Source organism: Tachysurus vachellii, chromosome 2 (genome assembly GCF_030014155.1).
Source record: "Tachysurus vachellii isolate PV-2020 chromosome 2, HZAU_Pvac_v1, whole genome shotgun sequence".
In the NCBI taxonomy this organism is placed as follows: domain Eukaryota; kingdom Metazoa; phylum Chordata; class Actinopteri; order Siluriformes; family Bagridae; genus Tachysurus; species Tachysurus vachellii.
The window spans coordinates 36,669,996-36,679,276 of record NC_083461.1 but is presented as its reverse complement, the minus strand read 5'-3'; the positions used below and the strand labels follow the sequence as shown (position 1 = coordinate 36,679,276).

The 9,281-nt window shown below is 43.5% G+C and overlaps 1 protein-coding gene across 2 annotated transcripts in view; it reads left to right on the top strand.

Annotated features, from left to right (window-relative positions):
* The window catches only part of spock3 (SPARC (osteonectin), cwcv and kazal like domains proteoglycan 3), a 29,424-nt gene that overhangs the window by 5,764 nt on the left and 14,379 nt on the right, over positions 1–9,281 (top strand). The window lies entirely within an intron of this gene.

Sequence of the window (9,281 nt, the reverse complement as noted above, 5' to 3'; positions counted from 1 at the left end):
TCACTCACACACTCACTCACACACTCACTCACACTCTCTCACACACTCACTCACACACTCACTCACTCACTCACACACTCACTCACACACTCACTCACACACACACTCATACACTCACTCACACACTCACTCACACACTCACTCACTCACACACTCTCTTACACACTCTCTCACACACTCACTCACTCACACACTCACTCACTCACACACTCACTCACACAAACTCACACACTCACTCACACACTCACTCACTCACACACTCACTCACTCACTCACACACTCTCTCACACACTCTCTCACACACTCACTCACACACTCACTCACACACTCACACACACACTCACTCACTCACTCACTCACTCACACACTCACTCACTCACACACTCACTCACTCACTCACTCACACACTCACTCACTCACACACTCAACCACTCACACACTCACACACTCACTCACACACTCACTCACACACTCACTTACACATTCACTTACACACTCACTCCCTCACTCACTCACACACTCACTTACACATTCACTTACACACTCACTCCCTCACTCACACTCACTCACACACTTACACACTCACTCCCTCACTCACACTCACTCATTCACTCACACACTCACACACTCACTCACACACTCACTCACACACTCACTCACACACTCACTCACTCACACACTCACTTACTCACACACTCACTCACTCACACACTGACAAACTCACTCACACACTCACAAACTCACTCACTCACTCAATCACTCACTCACTCACTCACTCACTTACACATTCACTTACACACTCACTCCCTCACTCACACACTCACACACACTCACACACTCACTCACACACTCACTCACACACTCACTTACACATTCACTTACACACTCACTCCCTCACTCACACTCACTCACACACTTACACACTCACTCCCTCACTCACACTCACTCATTCACTCACACACTCACTTACTCACACACTCACTCACACACTCACTCACTCACTCACTCACTCACAAACTCACTCATACACTCACACATTAACTCCCAAACTCACACACTCACACAATCACTCACTCACTCACTCACTCACAAACTCACTCACACACACACACAATCACTCACTCACACACATACTCACGCATTCACTCACTCAAACTCTCTCACTCACACACTCACACTCTCACACAATCACACACTCACAAACTTACTCACTCACTCACTCACTCACACAAACGCACTCACACACACTCACTCACACACTCACTCACTCACTCACACAATCACACACTCACTCACACACTCACTCACACACTCACTCACACACTCACTCACTCACACACTCACACAATCACTCACTCACACACTCACTCACTCACTCACACACTCACTCACTCACACACTCACTCACACACTCACTCACTCACTCACACACTCACTCACACACTCACTCACACACTCGCACACTCACACACTCACTCACACACTCACACACACACTCACACACTCACTCACACACTCACTCACACACTCACTCACACACTCACTTACACATTCACTTACACACTCACTCCCTCACTCACACTCACTCATTCACTCACACACTCACACACTCACTTACTCACACACTCACTCACTCACACACTCACTCACACACTCACGCACTCACACACTCACTCACACACTCACTTACTCACACACTCACTCACACACTCACTCACTCACTCACACACTGACAAACTCACTCACACACTCACAAACTCACTCACTCACTCAATCACTCACTCACTCACACACTCACAAACTCACTCACCAACTCACTCATACACTCACACATTAACTCCCAAACTCACACACTCACACAATCACTCACTCACTCACAAACTCACTCACACACACACAATCACTCACTCACACACTCACTCACACACTCACTCACACACTCACTCACTCACTCACACACTCACTCACACACTCACTCACACACTCACTCACTCACACACTCACTCACTCACACACTCACACACTCACTCACACACTCGCACACTCACACACTCACTCACTCACTCACTCACTCACACACTCACTCACACACTCACTCACACACTCACACACTCACTCACTCACTCACTCACTCACTCACTCACACACTCACTCACTCACTCACACACTCACACACACTCACACACTCACTCACACACTCACTCACACACTCACTTACACATTCACTTACACACTCACTCCCTCACTCACACTCACTCACACACTTACACACTCACTCCCTCACTCACACTCACTCATTCACTCACACACTCACTTACTCACACACTCACACACTCACTCACACACTCACTCACGCACTCACACACTCACTCACACACTCACTTACTCACACACTCACTCACTCACTCACACACTCACTCACTCACTCACACACTGACAAACTCACTCACACACTCACAAACTCACTCACTCACCAACTCACTCATACACTCACACATTAACTCCCAAACTCACACACTCACACAATCACTCACTCACTCACAAACTCACTCACACACACACAATCACTCACTCACACTCATACTCACGCATTCACTCACTCAAACTCTCTCACTCACACACTCACTCACTCACACTCTCACACAATCACACACTCAGAAACTTACTCACTCACTCACTCACTCACACAAACGCACTCACACACACTCACTTACTCACTCACTCACACACTCACATAATCACACACTCACAAACTTAGTCACTCACTCACTCACTCACACACACTCACTCACACACTCACTCACACAATCACACACTCACACACTCACTCACACAATCACTCACTCACACAAAGGCACTCACACACACTCACACACACACTCACTCAGCCTCTTTCATTCTTTATCTGTATTATTTTTCTCTCTCTCAGTATCTCTGCTTTTGTGTGTACACCATTATTTTTGTCTTAATGGAATGCAGTCTGGCAGCCTAATAGATAGATAAAGAGAGCAAGAGAGAGAGAGAGAGAGAGAGAGAGAGAGAGAGAGAGAGAAATGGATTTATACTGAGACAGCTTTATTGCCAGGAGACAGACAAAAAAGGATGGGGGTTATGGGGACAATTAGAATGTAAGACAGAAAGAAAGATAACGATGCGATGCATTCGGCTAAAGTCGTCTTATTTTCACAAAAATAATCTAAGATGAGAAAGTATCTGCAGTTACTGAAAGTAATTTGAATTGTCCGTATGATATCATTCATATCTTCAAGGTTGCATGTGGAGTATAGCACACACACTCACTCACACACACACTCACACACACTCACTCACACACTCACTCACATACTCACTCACACACTCACTCACATACTCACTCACACACACACTCACACACACTCACTCACACACACACTCACACACACTCACTCACACACTCACTCACATACTCACTCACACACTCACTCACACACTCACTTACACACTCACTCACACACACACTCACACACACACTCACGCACTCACACACTCACTCACTCACACACTCACTCACACACTCACTCACACACACACTCACACACTCACTCACACACACACTCACACACACACTCACACACACTCACTCACACACTCACTCACACACTCACTCACACACTCACTCACACACTCACTCACACACTCACTCACACACACACTCACACACTCACTCTCTCACACACAAACACTCACACACACACTCACACACTCACTCACACACTCACTCACACACACACTCACACACTCACTCACACACTCACTCACACACTCACTCACACACTCACTCACACACTCACTCACTCACTCACTCACACACTCACTCACACACTCACTCACACACTCACTCACACACTCACTCACACACACACTCACACACACACTCACTCACACACTCACTCACACACTCACTCACACACTCACTCACACACTCACTCACACACACTCACACACTCACACACTCACTCACACACACACTCACACACTCACTCACACACACACTCACACACACTCACTCACACACTCACTCACACACACACTCACACACTCACTCACACACACACTCACACACACACTCACTCACACACTCACTCACACACTCACTTACACACTCACTCACACACACACTCACACACACACTCACACACTCACACACTCACTCACACACACACTCACACACTCACTCACACACACACTCACACACACACTCACTCACACACTCACTCACACACTCACTTACACACTCACTCACACACACACTCACACACACACTCACGCACTCACACACTCACTCACTCACACACTCACTCACACACACTCACACACTCACTCACACACTTGATGAGAGAGACAGACCGGGTGGGAAGATGCTGAGAGAGAGACAGAAAGAGAGACAGAAAGAGAGACAGGTTAGAGGGGAATACATGGTTAGAGAAACAGACCTAGATAAGCAGGGGAGAGATTAGACAACATTTAGAGAAAAAGAGAGAGAGAAGATGAAAAACCAGGAGGAGGGAAAGAGGGAAATGCAGGTGAGAGTCAGAGAGAATGAAGGCGTGAGGATGACATTCAGGGAGAAGAATAGAAAGTGTGAGAAAGACAGACAAAAGGGAAGAGAGGCAGGCAGAGAGGAAGACAGAGGGCATGGGAAATGGACAGAGACAAAAACGAGTGTAAGAGAGAGGGGGGCAGACAAAGTGTTATGCAGTATGAGAAAAACAGACAGAAATAGAGGATGAGAGACAGAAAAAGTTAGTGTGTCAGCGATAAAGACCCAGAGAGAGATAGAGAGAGAGGCAGTGAAAAGAATGGCGACAGATAGAAAGAAAAGGAGAGAGGTATACTGTACAGAGTTAGGCAGTGTGAGAGGACAGACAAAAAAGGAAGGTGAGAGACAAACAGAGAGAAAGAGAGGATAAGACAGATTGAGGGTGAGGGAGACACCCAGAGGATAAAAAGTGAGAGAGAGAGTGAGAGAGAGAGAGAGAGAGAGAGAGAGAGATATGCAGAGAGAAAGCCAGAAGGTGATGGAGAGACAGAGAAAGATAGTGAGTGAGAGAGACAGACAGACAGAAAGACAGTGTATTAGACGGTCAGAGTAGAAGAGAGAGAGAGAGAGAGAGAGAGAGAGAGTAACATCAGTGTTGTGGTAATGAAGTACAGTGTATTTTAAATGATTAATGGCTCAGTGGTGTAATTTTCTGTCCTTGTTGTCCGTGCTTTACATGTTTCAAAAATGTGTGTTATCTTAATTGCAAAGCATCTCAGTTTAGTTTCTCTCCCTCTATCTCTCTCTCTCTCTCTCTCTCTCTCTCTCACACACACACACACACACACACACACACACACACACACACACACTTTGTAGAATGAATCGATCTCTCTGCTTATCTTTTATTTAAGAACGTTCCTTAAAGACAAGACCAGTCATCTCACACGTTATGCATGTGTTATTAAAGTGCTCATAAAAAGTATAAATGATCATTTACAGTGTTGAGACTGAAATAATCCTCAGGGGTGTGTGTGTGTGTGTGTGTGTGTGTGTGTGTGTGTGTGTGTGTGTGTTCTGTTCCATTAGGATAAAGTGTCCTGTCTGCGAGGCAGGTTAAACAAATCAGCCCATCCTTTCTCTCTCTCTCTCTCTCTCTCTCTCTCTCTCTCTCTCTCTCTCTCTCTCTCTCTCTCGTATGGAGTGTACTTCAACCCTTCAAGGTTATTGCTCGGTGTTATTTCCAGTCAGATGGAGTAACATTGAAGTGCCGCCATATTTAGAGACTCTCGTTGTAGTATTTGCTTCCCGTTGTAGCTCTTGATAATTCAATAAAATGATTAACAAAAATGAGTCAAATCACCTGCATGTACTTCACTACATCATGTACTTCACTACATCATGTACTTCAGGCCTACAAGGTTGTTAGGCCTTTGTTAAGTAGAAGCATCTGAGGAAGGTTTTCATTAGCATCTACTTTGCTGTCAAAGTAGCTTATAAAATAGCTCTCAATCCAACACGTGTAATTATTTTGCATTTTATTTCCTACATCGTGTGCATACAGTTTATTTGTTTATTTTTTTTTTCAAATGTATCATATGTAATGTCTAAGCTACAGATTTAAGTGATTTAGTTTACAAATTTACAAAGAGTATCGAACGTATTATACACACATCGAAGTATCGAATCTATCGTATCGTATCGTATTGTATCATATCGTATCGTATCGTATCGTATCGTATCGTATCGTACTCACCAAAATCCCGTCTGACGTCTTCAAAATTTCGAGGAGTGTTTCTGAGCAAACACTTTTAAGAGCTATGTCTGCTTGTACACGCATGAAAACAGAACAAATACAGGGAACTGCTGGCAAGTCCAAAGGCAATGAGTAGGAAATCAACACAAAGGTGAGGCAGGCAACACAAAAGTAGTCATCACAGAGACTTAAAACAAGACAGGTACATGTAAATTCAGGTCCTTTATATATTCAGCTTTCTACCACAGTGTACTGGACCATCAGGTGAAAGGTGTAGGAGCTCCAGATTACACACACATTCTCATTCACTCACACAATCACACACTACGGACAATTTTCCAGAGATGCCAATCAACCTACCATGCATGTCTTTGGACCGGGGGAGGAAACCGGAGTACCCGGAGGAAACCCCTGAGGCACGGGGAGAACATGCAAACTCCACACACATACAAGGCGGAGGCGGGAATCGAACCCCCAACCCTGGAGGTGTGAGGCGAACGTGCTAACCACTAAGCCACCGTGCCCCCCTAACATTTGTAATGTGGATATAAATATAAATGTGTGTTTAAATGAAGAAAGTGAAAAGCAGTGTGTGTATGTGTGTGTGAGTGTGTGTGTGAGAGAGAGAGAGAAAAAAACATCTACACAAAGCCTTCCTGTAAGGCAATTATGTCATTGTGAATTTAATTGTTATTTTTAATGCTTGGTTGGAAATCCTTTCCTAGAACCCACAGACATAAGTAGGTGCTGGGGAAGAGGTGGACCAAGTGGTTAAGTCTCAGAAGATCAGGGATCAAACCCCCTGCGATCACGCTGCCTCTGCACACTGACACAACTTCCAAAACTGGGATATGTGAAGAAATAAATTCCGCTTTGCCGTAATGTGTGGCAATAATAAAGCCTTCTTCTTTTCCCCAGGTCGTTCCTACAGTTATTAAGGATCTTCTTGTTCTTCATTCAGAACATTGCAGAACAATCCATGATTTTGCCTTCACAAGAATTTTTTGGTCGCGTGTCAAGTTCGCTTCGGCACGTTGTCCATTATTGAGAGCCGTCCAGTGGGTTTTGACGCATTTGGTTGTATCTCATCAGATAGTCTGCTATTCCTATACACCAGATATGATCCTGATGCTCTGTCAGGAGTCACATTATCAGTCATTTAAAGAGAAACCCAGTCTATTGGTAAATATATACCGATCCTGAGTTCTAGCAGTTCCTTACTTCTTTATCTCATCTGTCCATCAGATGTTTTTTTTTGAGAAGTATCCAGGCTCAAACTCGGCTTCTCCTGTTTTTGTGGTATTAAATCTTCTCTTGATTGTTGCCTTTGACACAGATGCACATGCCTCCTGGATCTAGTCTGGATCAGTCTAATGAAGGGTTACTTTAACTAGTAGTGACACGTTTCTGACTTCATATTGAGAGTTAATGCCAACAGAATGTCAACACCAAGCTACCACTGCTGGGCCCCTGAGCAAGGCCCTTAAGACTTAATTGCTCAGTTTTATAAAAATGAGATAAAACGTAAGTCTGCCAAATGCCGTAAATGTAAATCTTACGTAGCTTCTGATGGTGAAATACTCAATGAAAAAAGTTCACCCCCCCCCCTTCTTATCTCACCTATACAAACTCATAAACACTTGTAAAAACAGAAATATTGCTATTTCTGTTATTTATCGACACAGCAAATAAAAAAAAAAGTAAAACTAAATCAGACCAAAAGAGCAAAAAAGACCCAAAACACATGCACAAGTAGGATTTATCATTCCTGAAATTGATTCAGCTGCATAGCTGCTTTGAGGCAAAATGCTTTCTTTCTAAAATCAATGGCGTTCCGTTTCAAGGAAAACATTAATACGGGATCGCATCGGTCAGATTACTTATTGGTGGAGAAACATTTGTAATAAGTCTCTATAAATAAATTACGGGAAGCACTGCTGACTCAGTGTAAAGATATCAGATTCAGCCTGAAACAAACAACACATCATCATAATGGCTATGGAGTGCGTAATAAATAATAAAACAGATGACAGTGATGCTGATTCGAAAAGTGTGTGAGCAGTTGGAGAAAGCTCCACAATTCGGTGTGGACCGATTGAGGACAATCGAGTAGACTTACACAGAACTGTCCAGAATCTTTGCGTCAGCCATTTTAAAGTGTCACAAATATGATTTTTTTTGTTTCTTTGTTGTAACCTTGGTATTATATACCACAGCAATGAGAAATGCTTGATTCTGATTGGTCAGAAGGTGTTCATTTTTTCTAATAACTCTTATGAATAATAACTCTTTAATAACTCTTATAATAACTCTTTTCTTATGAAACCTTAAATGGTTAATATAACTATTGACTTGAACATGTCCTGACTTTAGAGTTGCAACATTCCTGAACTTGTTCATGGATAATTATAAAAAAGTATACTGGTATTTTTCCGACGTAATGACATCACGTGTACACGACATGTGTTATGTATGAGTGTCTGGCCACGACCTCTTCTTTTCCCCACTTTCAAACGATTCCATGCATCGGCGACAGTTGTCTGACAGGGTGCAAATGGCTGACATCATCTTACACACAGCTACACAAACCTAGTCTCTACAACAACAAAAAACTCTCCGTAATTGACAAGAAGTAGTAGCAAGTCATTAGCTGAGCAACCTGCTATACCATTTTAATTTTAACATCTCTCTCAGCCAGCATTCCTGATCCGAGACGAACGAAACGTCGCTCTAGGGGTTTGGTTGATGACAGGATGACGAATGTCAGAAACAATTGCTAATGCGCTCCAGCCTCAACTAATTATCAAGGGTGATTGGAGATGTGGAAGTGTGTATGTCTGTATATCACACTGATGTACTGCGTGTGTTTCCCACTAACGTTCGTCTTCATTTCTTTCTCTTTACGCTTCCTTTACTATCAGGAAGTAGAGGTTTGTATAAAAATGTCCTTTGTCGTTTTTTTTTTTGTGTGTGTGTGTGTAAAGAAATAATACTGAACACCAGTGT